The 14,249-nt window shown below is 42.6% G+C and overlaps 1 protein-coding gene across 10 annotated transcripts in view; it reads left to right on the top strand.

Moving 5' to 3' along the window:
- Positions 1 to 14,249, top strand: part of LOC142777415 (uncharacterized) — a 498,660-nt gene that overhangs the window by 163,188 nt on the left and 321,223 nt on the right. The gene's annotated exons all lie outside the window — the stretch shown is intronic.

Genomic DNA, 14,249 nt, shown 5'->3' with positions numbered 1-14,249 from the left:
GCTTTGAGACTTTGGTATTCACATTATTTTCTCCTGCTTATTGCGACGCTTTCTTCGAGGGATACTGAAGTGGTCTGAAGCACTTTTTTCCCGCGGCACCCCATGCGGTCACTATATTTTGAGACGTCACCGTAGGACAAAATATTATTTCCGAATTATATTCATGGGCAGATGTTATCGATTCGATAGGCTTCTCGAAAGCTACGTTGAATCCCCCATAGGTATGACCCACAATATGGCGGATTATTTTCTTCAAGTATAAACGTCACCGTATATTTTGTGATGAAGTGACCCCACATGGACTGTCTTCGCTTTCTCAGCCCTCGTCCGACAGCAAGAAATCAAATATGATGCTTCTGGCATGACGAAGCACCTTACGCTTTAATGCACTCTGTGCGTCATCCTCACTTGTCCCAGTCTACTTCTGCGCTGTATTCCTTTCGATGTCTAACCAACACGTGCACGCTTCAATACTAAAAGTCCCTGGGGCAGGGAAGATCGTGCCTAGAAAAGCAGTCTTCTCTTGTGGTGAATTCACAGAACAAGCTAAATTGGTTTTCTGCAAATAACGGAGCACTGTGTTACGGCCAGCGCATAATTTTCGTCGCCAGTACTTCGTCTGTGGCCCTAACGGATGAAAAATGCCATGTTGTTTTTCATGTGTGCATTTCTGTGGCAGTACACTGCAGCTTTGGCGTAAAATTAGCTTGGTGAGCCTATTTATTTAGCTATATTTATAGGGATCCTTTCCCGTTTGCTGAAGTGCAGATTATGTGTCTCACACTTGTGTAAAAATGAAGGAGTGGAAATCTCAGTGCCACCTGCCAACAGTCCTTGTCTTCTCTCGTGACTTATAGCGCTAACTGTTATATGGACAGCCCAGAAGTTACCACTGATGGTGTTGTTGATTAATTCCGTATGTGTATGGGTATGAGTAAACGTATAAGACCTGCAAAAAATAAGTCCAAGAAAAATTCTGTGAAGCCCACCACTGCTGATTCGAACAACCGACACTTCTCTTCCCGATTCAACGCCTTATACGTCTCCGCGATAAAAGCACGCATTTCACTGCATTACATAGTCGATCTAATGTGTTGTTTATCCGCAAGATCGGGTATACGTTGCGCTTCGCGACTTTCTTCGGATGACCGAAATAAACATAGAAACGAGCACTTCAGACCTCGTTTGTCAAAACAGCGCCTCCTCTATTTTTCAATGCCAACTAGATACGCCCAATTCTGTCGTTCACCACCCTCTCTTCTAGCCCTTTCGTACTGTCGCCCATCACCTACACTTCGCGTGTGCTTTGCGGTCAAAGGTGAGACTACACATGAGGTGCCCTGACGATAAAAATGAAGTAATGTTTTCTTCAATTGGGACAGATCCTTGGTGTGGTGTCTTGAATCCCTTGTGGGGGGGGGGGGGGTAAGTGGTCTAAGTGGTCTTGAAATAGAAGAACAAGAAAAGTGAGCCCCGCTACTGTGTGCAGCTAAGTGCGACATCTCAGCAGTAGCTACCAAGGGAATAGGATGAAGGGGGATTAAAATGGATACAGTGGACAAATTGAAAAAAATAAAAAATTTTGATTGGGACATGGTCGAAGGAGTCGGAGAATGAACCACCACTCAGCGAGGGCAACACGGTGTCAGGAAATCGCAGATGGCAGGCGATCGGCGAGAGCTACGCTGGCGTCGCAGCTCGCGGGCAACACAACCGTTCAGTTCAGAATCCAGCAAGCTAGTGTTCACTACCCTGACTGTGTAAGAGACGCAATAGTATTTCGAGAAAGCGCGTTTTAATTCGTGGCGCTGTGCTGTCAGCCAATGGGGACGCTTCAATGGGATGCTGCTGCATGCGCTGCCTTCAGTGTTGTCCCGCATGCGCTGGGAGGTGGTGGCGACGTGCTTTGAGCCACAATTAAGGAACACGAAGGAAAAATTCTGACAGACGTGTGATATCGGAAAGGAAAAGCACGTGTATCGCATATCTGGGAAAAGTGCTCGGACGCACGTGTGACGCAAGTAGCTCTTCCCCATTTGTGGTGGCGCATCACGACCCCTCCCAGAACTAAAGCGGACCAACGGCTCTTTTCGAAGAGTGATTGCCTGCAACTTCATTGCAAAAAAAGTAATGATTGATATGTGGGGTTTATCGTCGCAAAACCACATATGATTATGAGAGACGCCGTAGTGGAGGGCTCCGGAAATTTTGACCACCTGGGGTTCTTTAACGTGCACCCAAATCTGAGTACACGGGCCTACAACATTTCCGCCTCCATCAGAAATGCAGCCGCCGCAGCCGGGATTCGAACCCGCACCCTGCGGGTCAGCAGCCGAGTACCTTAGCCACTAGACCACCGCGGCGGGGCTGCAAAAAAAAAGTAGAGGAAGTGTTGGTCAAGACTTCATCCCCACGGGCTCTGTATGATGTAGATCTGCAGCATTCCGTCGACTTGCATTGCCACAGGCGCTTCTTTTTACATTCTTGTGTAACTAATTTGTTACCTGCCCAAAGCAGTGCTCAGACTACGTGCGCTACTCACGGGTCCTTCGTGAATAATGTAAGCGCAAACACAAGTTGTGTATAACAAGCTTGTTCAGACGGCGTTGTGTTTGCCGTAAAGTGGTGAAGGTTTTGGGCTTAAATGTTGGCGGGCCCGCACCTTTTACGACATCTACTCATGTGATGATTACGCATAACCAGTGAGTGAAGCAATTTCGGTTCTGTCTTACAGCTTACAAGGCATCCAGCTTCCCCAGATTCCGTGTCTTTATGCGCGTCTTCAAATCCATGTAGTAGCGTGTCTGCGCGTACTATTTTTTATTTTGTTGTTTCGTGTACCTATGTGAAGCAACTATTATCACTACAAAACAGCCTGCACTGTGCAGTGATGAAACAATCGTACGAGTGTGACCAAGACTTGGACTGCCCGACCTTTCTATGAAAACATACCGCGACAAACAGCTGTAGAAGGAAGCACAGGTACAAGTCGGAATTTAGAAGCTAATGATTATCGACACTGCGTGAACTGCAAAACATTCAAGGCAGTATTTTGTGGGCGAAATGGTTCTTAAGGTTGGAAATGAAAAGAAAAGGCAACCCTGCAACTGTCTGCTGAAGTGTGACACTTCAGCAGTGACAGTATTTGCTGCTGCGTATATTGTCTGTCGGCACGAACGTATTTGGTTCCTAAAGACGCTGACACAATTTTGGATAGCTTTGTAGCCCGTTTAATGGTTAGTTCTCAGTATTTATATTTAAATGTGAAACATTCTTAGTGAACTTCATCCACTTCGCGTATCTATCTATCTATCTATCTATCTATCTATCTATCTATCTATCTATCTATCTATCTATCTATCTATCTATCTATCTATATATCTATCTATCTATCTATCTATCTATCTATCTATCTATCTATCTATCTATCTATATAGCTATCTATCTATCTGTCTATCTATCTATCTATCTATCTATCTATCTATCTATCTATCTATCTATCTATCTATCTATCTATCTATCTATCTATCTATCTATCTATCTAGCCGCCTAAGCCGGCATTCTTCAGACACTTTTGTTGAATGGAATTGCTGCCAAAATATGTATGGCATAACATGAGTGTAGAACGAACATGAATGGCTGGTGATATGAAAATCCTACTAACTTGTTATGATCGCTGTTATATATTCTGATACATTTATAATCTGGTTTGACGAGACATTTCCGCATGAGCAACACAAATGACCTGCGTAACGAGAAAATTGTGACGTGCATGTAATGTAAAACATCATTTACATGCAATGATCTTGGCATGCTCATGCCCATTTCGCTAGTTTGGCATATACCAAGTTCCGTGGTTTTAGTTATCGTTTTCCGGGACGTTATCAAGTAATGAACATTAATGACAAGCAGTAATATGGAAATCATGGCATATTATGTACAACATGACTAGCACACCACGCTCATGACAAGCCTGCAGCCGTTTGGCTAACTTGATATACACCAAAGTTGGTATTGCTTGAGATCACTGTATGACGAACATAAATGGCAAGTGGTAAATGAAAATCATGGCATGTCATGTGTAACATGATTTCTTCGCTGCACTTATCGCACGCTTGTGGTCATTTCACCAACTTGGTATGCTCCAAAATTGACGCAACTGTAGGATGAACATAAACGACAAGCCGTATCTGAAAATTATGACATGTCATGTGAAAAACTACTTGCAAGTCATGCTGATTGCGCACTCGCGGCCAGTTAGCTAGCTTGATATACACTAAATTTGGGTGTGGCGTGACACGGCTGTATGACAAACATATGAGACAGATCGTAAACTGAAATCAATGAAATACATGTCCTGTACTTGATTCTCATACCACGCTCATGGCACGCTGATGGCCGTTTCGCTAGCTTTATATACAGGAAGTTTGGTATTGCATGAGGTCACTGTTTGACAGACATAAATGACTAGTGCTAATATAAAAATGAGAATTTGTCATGTGCAGCATGACTTACTTGCCCCGTTCATGGTGAGCTTGAGGTCGTTTCGCTTGCTTGCTACACACCAAAATTGGTATTGTGAGACGTGACTCTATGATGAACGTAGGTGGCACGTGGTAACATGAAATTCACGACCTGCATGTCATGTAGAACGTGATTTACATGCAACACTCATGGTGCACGTGCCTTCAGTTCACTAGTTTCATTTGGTATTGCGTGACGGGACTGTATGACGAATATAAATGACAGATAGTAACATGTAAATCATAATATGCATCATATGTATTATGATTTCCTCCTGGCTGGCCGCATCGCGATGACTCCCACAATGCGTGGCATCTGCCTGCATTGTTTTTTTTCCTTTGATATAGCAATGTTGCAAGTTGCTTCACGAAGGCCGAAGTGTCAGCCCCGCCATGGCCAAACGCACGAAAATCTGCATCGCAACAATCACACCAATGATGCAGCACATTTACAGAACGTTTAATTGCCTGTCGTAAAACACATATCCTATCGAAGGGCTTTATGTCAACATAAGTCGTTGCTAGCTTCTCAAACGGACGTTCCGGTAGTTGATTGATGATTGATATGTGGGGTTTAACGTCCCTAAACCACCATATGATTATGAGAGACGCCGTAGTGGAGAGCTCCGGAAATGTCGACCACCTGGGGTTCTTTAACGTGCGCCCATATCTGAGCACACGGGCCTACAACATATCCGCCTCCATCGGAACTGCAGCCGTCGCAGCCGGGATTCGATCCCGCGACCTGCGGGTCAGCAGCCGGACATTCCGGTAGTTAGGTGACAAGATATTTACGACAGATGCTTTACCATTGCCTTCAGTAAACCACTTCCCAGTGTCTGAATAATTAGAATATTTTGATATGCTTGAGCGCACAACAAGAACAGCGTATTCTAAATCTTACCCGGCCACCAGTAACAGTGCTGGAATGCTTATTGCCACATGTATGCACTTTGCTGCTGATCAGGTTGCCGTGGACCAGCTAAAGTACTTTCGGCTCTCAGATTACGGTGTGTGTTACTTGCACTTTCTTCAACCGAAGAATGTCGTCTGAAACACGCCGCCTTCTTGGACCAAGTGAGAGAGAGAGAGAGTAATATCAGAATTACCTACGTAGGAGAGAATGTCCCCAACGCCCACCCGGCTAATTCTGCTTGGGTACCGACCGGTCGAACCTGCGGGCCCGGTCGTGGGCGTATCGGACTGCCAGGATTTGATCTTGAGGCTTTGCGTTGTTCAGCGTAGCTTTGTATTTGAGCTTGCTGTAGGTCGGGCCTCGTAACCTGCACTTCAAGAGCGTATTGACCTCCTGACCGCATTTGGTTCTGGAAGCGCAACGATACTTATGCGGGTAGATTCTTTGAAGGTACGCAAATGACGAATACAAGTGTGTCTCCAACAGTGCTGCGGAGTTGCCACTCTAGAATCAGATTGAATCCGGAATCATTCCACATTCTCGCGACCCCGGAATGGAATGGGAATGGAATGGCGACAAAGCTTGGATGAATGGAATGGGAATGAAATTAAACGCCTTTCCCATGGATTGGTATGGGAATAGAATTACGTCTTTTTTCGAAAGTACAGTACAATTTAGGTGATGTGTTGTTTTTCGATCTTCAAACTATATTAGCTCATACCTTCGTATTTAACAATAAAGCGGTAACTTGAAAAGGCTTGGCCAATCGCAAGCATAGTGCGTTTAAACACAACGCAGCTATACTATATTTCTGTCCTTATATATAGGCTGTGTTGCTGCGAGGTTTTCCTCTATTCTTCATGTAACCACATCTCTATGCCATGGTGGCCATCTTGCGGAACTATACGGTGGTGGTACCCACATTACACCGTGTGACTTTTTCCCCTCGATGGCGCCATCCACCTGTTGTCTCCCCATCTCTCTCTTTGTTTTTGCTTTTGCCGCCGTCGGCGACTCGGACGCATATTCAAAAAAGTGCTTCCCTAAGTTGTGATGCGTATTGACCCTGGTGCAATGTTTGTGCTTACTGCAAGGTTTCGTATGCTAACTTGCACGCAGTCTGCCCACATATTACCGCCGCCCCCACCTTTTTTTGCAATACTGTCCCCCCTGCCTACACACATGTGTACGATTGTCTGAAAATCTATCGTGAAGGCATGTAGGTCCGCACATGACACATTAGTAGATGATGAACTGTGTACTGTGTGAACTTTGCAATGAACTGCTGTGCAACATAAACTGTGCAGAGGGAGGTAGAATAGACTTTTGAAGGCATTCACGTTGGCATTCAGGGTGTTCGGGTAGCCAGCCAAAGAAGGCGATACAACGTAACCAAGGTGGCGCTTTCCCGAATCCCTACGCGACGATTCACTGTCTTCATTTTAGCCTTAACGCATGTAAGTTCAAACGATATTAAAACGTTAGTTTAAATAAGCACTCTTAGAAAAAAAAAGACCTGCTTATTCCCCCTCCGCTCTAACTAAATACTAACAATTTACTTGTACATAAAGCACTGACTTCCTAGTAAGTGAAGCTAGTAAAATGCTGATTAGTAAAACTTGCTAGCTTTCAAAGTGGTTCGTGAATAGTGCTGACTCGAATAGTTAATACATTACCAAATTTTCAGTTCACGGGCATTTATGTGGGCATATACATAGTGGTATCAAAATAATTTATTACAGAAGATATATATGATAATAAGCGAAGCGTAATTGTCCACACAGAATTTTAGTGGCCACTAATTACTACACGCAACTACCATGACAAGTACGCATCACAGCAAGATACATAGAGGCATGAACGCATCACACACGAGGGCATACACACCAACGCTCACATAAACTATTAAGACTTAGCCGGTATCGCTTACTGCAGCATCGGTTTGATGGCTATGTATTCTCTTACTTTGAAATAGCACACTGCTTACTGTTTAGACGCCATAGCATTGAGAAAAATAATGGACGTTTTCCACACATCATCTGCGCTTCTATATGTGTACGTCATCACTTAGCACGGCATTTTCATTCCAAAGTAATTGACAAAATTAGGGTTTATTTATTTTTTTCTTAAGAATGTTACGATTACTGTAACCTACACGGTTGTGTTTGCGAGAGATCTTGCAACGCATGTGGCTTAATAGTTACCTAGTTAAAATACCAAGAAATCATTCCTGGTTAGTAACGGCAAAAGTTTCAACATTTATTAGCTGCTGGCTATAACAAAGACATGCCGTGATTGTAGTAAAATACGCTCAAAACAAGTAAATGCATCCGTTGCCAACTGTTCACGAACTTTATTCAGGATTGTGTTGACCACACAAAAGCCACATGTAGCCGGAAAACTGCCCCAATCGGAACTAGTAGTGTGGTTGAACTGCACAAGATAAGACTTCAAGCTACTATCCCTCGACCATGGTAACGTGTTTAGCATAGTTTTGCTTTTCTTTTGCATCTGATGGCCTCAGCTTTATGTTGTTACAAATATTATTAGCTCAATAAAGCTATCAAGATATGCGTTTTTTGGAATGGTAGGAATGGAATTTACCTGCCTGGCCATTCCCGGAATGCAAATAGGCTGTCTTTCCCATTTGAAGGAATGGAAATGAATGGAATTATGGCAAGTTGCAATTCCCCGGAATTGCATCCGAATGGAATAAAGGTGCCCAATCTACAACACTGGTCTGCGATAACAGTAGCAAGACCACCTAAGCCCTCTTGAGTCTGGAGTGTGGAGGCGAAAACTCTCTCCTGGATATGGAATAATCTTTGGTCACCCCTCTTTCAATGGCGACGCGATACAACAGGCCATGCCTTCTTTTTTTTCAGTGACCGTGGTACTGGGGCTTTAATACCAGCAAAAAATAATTCGGCCGCTGCCGCTCTTGTGGGCTTCTAGGAGACAGCTAACGGAGTTTGTTATATCGCTTGTTGCTTTGTCTACAAAATCTCTCATGTCCCTCTTACACTTAGTAATCTTACATGAATGAATCACTTTGAAGTATCGTCTCACTGAGGTTTCGTTTGTCTTCTTTTATGCAGGCTAGTGTAAATGAGATAGCTGACAACATTGTTGGGCTCGAAAGGAACCAAGACCACAGGATGAGTTTTCTCTGTCAGTAAAGTCCATGGTCAATAGAAAAAATAATCAAGATGTTGCGAAAGATGTTCAAATCAAACCCTGATGATGATGATTGTTTGTATAGCAAGAAATTAAGCAGTAATGCCTTTTGGCCCTTCTGTGAGCAGATTGCAACTATGTGTTAGCTTTTAATTTTGTTGTAACGACTTGACTGCAATATACACAAGGGGATGGCTTGAAGCTGCGTAATGTATTATTTGCAAGATGTATTTTGGCATCCATCGGAAAAGATACTACATATACTTTAGAACCTCACCTATTTTGCCATACTAATATTTTATATGGAGATGACTTTGAGCTAGTGTGAAAATCGAGAAAGGCTGAGAAGATATTTTAGCTTTAGATTTAAATTAAATTTAGCTCGGTGCACCTTGTGTAGTTGATCCTAGTGTGGTTCTGGTGGCGCCACGCACCATTATTGGCAGTGATGATGACAGCAACCAGAACAAACAAAGTGGCTCTTCGTGAGTTGCACGTCACGAACGGACCCAACCGTGGAAACGTCACAATACCTTAAGTTTGGGCGAGGATGTGATGAAAAACTCTCATTATGGCAGGGCGTCAGAGTACATTAGCAACTGATACTAACGTGTACTTTAATTTCTAAGGGCTACTGATAGTCACCAGAGCACCTTCTGAGCCTGAAGGTAAAAAATAAACTGAAAATTTTAGCATGATTACCTTTTATTACAGAATTCACCATCTCTTAGCCATATCATTTATGCTATTTTTAAGATCTTGGTAGGCCTTTGAAGCGCCTAAGAAGGGGCTGAAATTTATAAAGTTAGTTGATTTGCAGGCTGCGTCATGTGTGAGCATTGCGGTCTGTAGAAGTTTGGGCTCATAGAACAGTCATGCCTTCGCGTTGAGAAAAAACGCCACTCTTCATATTAGCTGTAAGGCCCATCCCATAGCACCCTGTGCTGCTCTTGTGACCACCATATTTATTTCTGTCACCTTGCAAGTCACGTGAATTGGTCCCTCTGACATGTGTTTCCCGAGCACAAACATGCCCATCAGCTCATTGGTAATAATGATGGCCCCAAGTCAAGTTTTAGATATTTATTTTTGTATGAAGGCAATGCAACAATACAATACATTGCAAAATTTAGGTGACCGGATATTCAAGTACCTAAAGTAAGCAGTGGTCTGTTGAATTTTTATTATTTCATTACTTCTAGTATATGCTGGGAAATGCTGGGAAATAATCACAGGACAGTTTATGTAATATCCTGTAAATACAAATCTCAGTATACAATCTTTGTGTTGTTGTAAATAAAAAGTTGGTAGATCCCACGCACCTAGGGAAACGAAGGTATGCGAGTCATGTGGATGGAAGCTGACTGTGTTGTATATTTTATTCAGTAAAACGTAACGAAATGGCATTTACAATACGTACACACGCAGACACAGGCATGTGTTAGACATCCGCATATGTTTTACATAACTAGTTACTTATTGTTGTGTGACCAGGCCAACTGCGACGTAGATATTAGCAACACCAGAAGGGGTAAGCAGATATGAAGCGCTGATGCTCGCGATGACTGTAGCCCTCGACACTGCTAAATAAATCAACTTCATCGGAGGGTGCCTAACTACAAATGACGCTAACCCGACGTGATGGCTCTATCGAGGATATGTAATGTTTGTAAAATTGGATAGCCAGCACTATAACCACAACTGACGTTTTTTGTACTTATTAGATACTCCACAGCACTCTACGGTGGTATAGCGGGGGGGGGGGGGGTTACTTACATCAATAAGTGGCAGAAATATTCTCTCGCGCACATAATATAAACTTGTACACAAATCAATAACTGAAATACATCTTTGTTCATGCACATAATAATACCTTGCACACTGACCAATAATAACTCAAATACATCTTTGTTCACAAATAAATAGATTGTCATTCAGGTTACAACACGGGATTACTGCGCTGATTAAAATACACCGTCGTTCATGCTATGTACTTGCTTCTCAGTTAGCTAATTCTCCTGTTTAAGTGTTCTAGAAAAAAGTAATTGGTATACAGGTACATTTTAGCTTATTATTCTAGCATTTCGCAAGTATGATTCAAACGCTTTTGTGTAGGTAAAGTTCTCTGTTGATTCTGGTATTATTTCAAGTCAAATAAAGAAACTTCAACATCTGTTCGTGGCGGTGATCAGAAAGACACTCCCATCCTTGCTAAACCTTTATCGCAGTGCGCAGTGCAGCTCTCCCTCCTTCTGTATCGTCTCAAGACGAATCTCGCAGCGCAATTTTGAATTTGTTCGAAGCAGCAATGAAAGTTACTTCGGTGGGTTCCCACACGACGCAACCATATTCTAAGATAGATCTTAAACAAGTAGTGTATGCGATGTGTTTTTAATTCACATGCGAACAATGCAGGTTTCTTTGAATAACATTTAAAGCCTTACGAGCTTTCGCTATGAGAGTGTCTACCTGAGACCTCCACGAACAATCAGTTATAGGGGCACGCCTAGATACTTATATATACTATCTTGTTTCCACTGTACATTGATCAGATGGTACCATCGCTGAAATGGTTTCATCTTTTTAGTAAATGATATATGTACACACTTTAACGAACATTAGCGTCTACTTGAAAAGTAGTCATGAGACCTGGCGTGGACCGTTTGTAGAATACCTGGTTGTCACGCAAGATCCTGTAGTTGCCTTTCGTGCTGAGATCCTGCCATTTGTTATTTGCATGCGTCGGGACGGCGTTGCCAATGTCAACGTTTTCTTAACGCGTAAGCGTTAAAATTACCCTTTTCTGTTCCCGCCATTCCTAGGTACCTACAAACTGTCAATAACCTGTGACACATACCCGCATACCAAAGGTGCATATGCATGTATGTGAAGTTTTAGTCCGAGAGTTCTGTTGAAAAATATTTCGGGAATGAGTTCAAGTGAGCCATAAGCGCAAAATATATTTATTGAGGGAGCCTGCGTGAGCTCCACTTTTTCGCCTACTTATGGTTCTATTTGCTCAACTTCATTACTATCAGCCTTACGTCGGCTCGTGTTTATACTTCTGTCTACCCACATGCTTCAATGCACCAAAGTTTATACTACATCGAAATACTTATTCATCAGAGGCAATATTTACGGAAATGAGCTGCTTTGACATTGGCGAACGATCTGTTTCACTGAATGTTACTGATAAAAATATGTCATGTGAGTTGCCTTTCCGTAAATTGTGCTTAGTTAATCGTTACTGATAACTCACATTTGAAGGCACAACATAAGTACATACCAAAGAGGGTACCGGCTATGTAAAATATTGGCATTGAAGGAGTACTACAAATTTCAGTATCTTTTGCATAGTATTTTCTATTGCTGCTCCTTATAACTATTAGGGTCTAAAGAAGACAGAAAAGCGTAAAAACCGCATTTATTTTATTTTAACATAGTATCTTTAAAGAAGCGCTTCCGTTTCGAGATTGAGGCGGCGGTATCATAGGAATGTGTCAACAGGGTGACGTACGTCTAAGTCACGATGGTATGGTAACACTTGATGGTCTTCCAGCACTGTGTAGGTTGATGTAGATTGTACGTGTTGCACGTATACAATGCAGGTGAATTGACATGCAGCGGCTGCAACAGTAATTTTGGTAGCATCCCAAACACGCAATTTGCGAATCAAGTGAGCTGTGTTATCTCGTCGTGATAAGGTCTTTTACAGGGTTTGTCTTGCAGATGCTGAAAAACAAAAACTTTAAAATTGAACTGAAATGTCTTATACATGTTTCCTGGCTCCGATTTGGGAAGAGTGTTAACACAAAATGCCAAGAAAACTAATGAGCATTTAGAGCGTGGTTGAAGAAGCCAATTACAGGTTAATGCACTCATAAGTCAACTCACCCAGTCTGATCATGCTAGGACAATAAGTGTGTCCACCTGAGTAATATTTTTGTGAGTTTGAGTCCGATTGAGTCTGGTTGAGAGATATATTAGGGAGTGTGAGTCCGAGTGCATTCGGTTGACGAAAAGTTTAGTTCAAGTAAATCCAAGACAAACGTATAATTTCTGAGCACAAGAAAACAGAACCCTAGGAACACGTAAGCAGCGTCGATGTTCCTATCATAAAACACCACACTGGGTCCGTGCTCTATCAGAGCACATCACACCTGGCCCTCATGTCTACCTGAACCAACCCAGTGGGGGCTCGTGGTAACACCACATATCCTAGAACACCTGGAACACTTTGGTAGCTTTCGCAACTGTAGTGGAATAGTGATTAGGTTACTCAACGTGACACGTACTACCAAGTCACCTTTCTCTACCGAGGAGAATCACCTGCGTTTTCTGCAAACTTGGGCCATACCTACCTCATCTCTCTTTTTCTACTACCAAGCCGTCCTACTTTCCTCCTCTCTGTGCAAAGCACTAAAGGCAAACCCGACGTAGATCCTCCTGTAGATTTTCTTCTTCCTCCCTTGTGGGGTGGAATCCCTCCAAACCTGGGGCTGAATGAAGATGGTGACCAGGTGACTGCGAGTCTTCAAGGTTTACTTTTGCGTTGATACTGGAGTGTTATTGGGTCGTAGCAATAGTGTTATAGGGCCTGGAAGGTGCTGAATTCTTTCACGATAAATTTTTACGGGTAGATTTGGCAACATATGCCGCTTGTTGATTTTAGACTTCTTTTTCGATCCCAACTAGGTCCAGAAACTGGTCTATGTATATTACGTGTATAATATCCAAGACTAGCAATGTTTACTGGCTTTCCCGGTTGCGGAATAAAAGCCGCTTGCGCCTCCCTCATTCCTTCAGGTTTTTCACCTGAGCGTGAAATGACTTGAAAACATTTGATGAAATCATGCATGGATTTCTAATCTACGCTAAAAACCAGTTGATTGCTAACGTATTTTGGCCCTCTTCTGCATATACCAAATCGGGGTACTTTTATTTCCAATAGGCTATTTTCAAGAGACTCAAATTGTCATTCCTATCGTCTGTTTCAGTGGGAGCTCGCAGAGGTTCTTCAAGAGAAAGAAGCGAAGCTAAGCAATTCCAGAAAGGTGCTTGAACGATCGTTCCGAAAAATGAATGCTGCATGGGAATGCAAGTTCAAGTAAGCCGCCCGCATGAGCCGCATTCGAAAGAACATTGCGTCAGCTTGATGTATTTCAACAAAATTTCCTGAAACAATTGTCCGCTCTGTTTACTGTAGATCATGAGGATTGCTTTTGAACATCGCTTTGCGTCTTAAGTACCACTTACTTAGGCAAGTTCTTGAATACACCAATTTTTTTTATCCAAAATACATGGAACTCTCAACAATACAACATGTCATTAAAAATGTGGATTGAAACATCTCTGAAGCCTGGGTGACTCAAAAGCTACCGTTTCAAAAGGCAGTTTGGTATTTTCCAAGCCACCACTGCCTTTCTTAGCGCAAGTGCGTTTTTTTGTACCCTTTCCTTAAAACACAAGAGAAAAGATGGAAGGGCAAATAAGAGAATGGAGCGTGTTTGGTGAGAGAGAAAGTTCAGAGTGGCTGGCTTCATAAATCAGTGGTGTTAAAGGTAGAAGGCAGCCCGTTGAAAAAAGAAAGCGAATCAGAATAAAAATAAACCACAATAAAGATGCAGCAAGAG

This window comes from Rhipicephalus microplus, chromosome X, assembly GCF_043290135.1.
Source record: "Rhipicephalus microplus isolate Deutch F79 chromosome X, USDA_Rmic, whole genome shotgun sequence".
Classification (NCBI taxonomy): Eukaryota; Metazoa; Arthropoda; class Arachnida; order Ixodida; family Ixodidae; genus Rhipicephalus; species Rhipicephalus microplus.
Note: the sequence above shows the minus strand (reverse complement) of the source record. Positions and strands in the feature narration are given on the sequence as shown.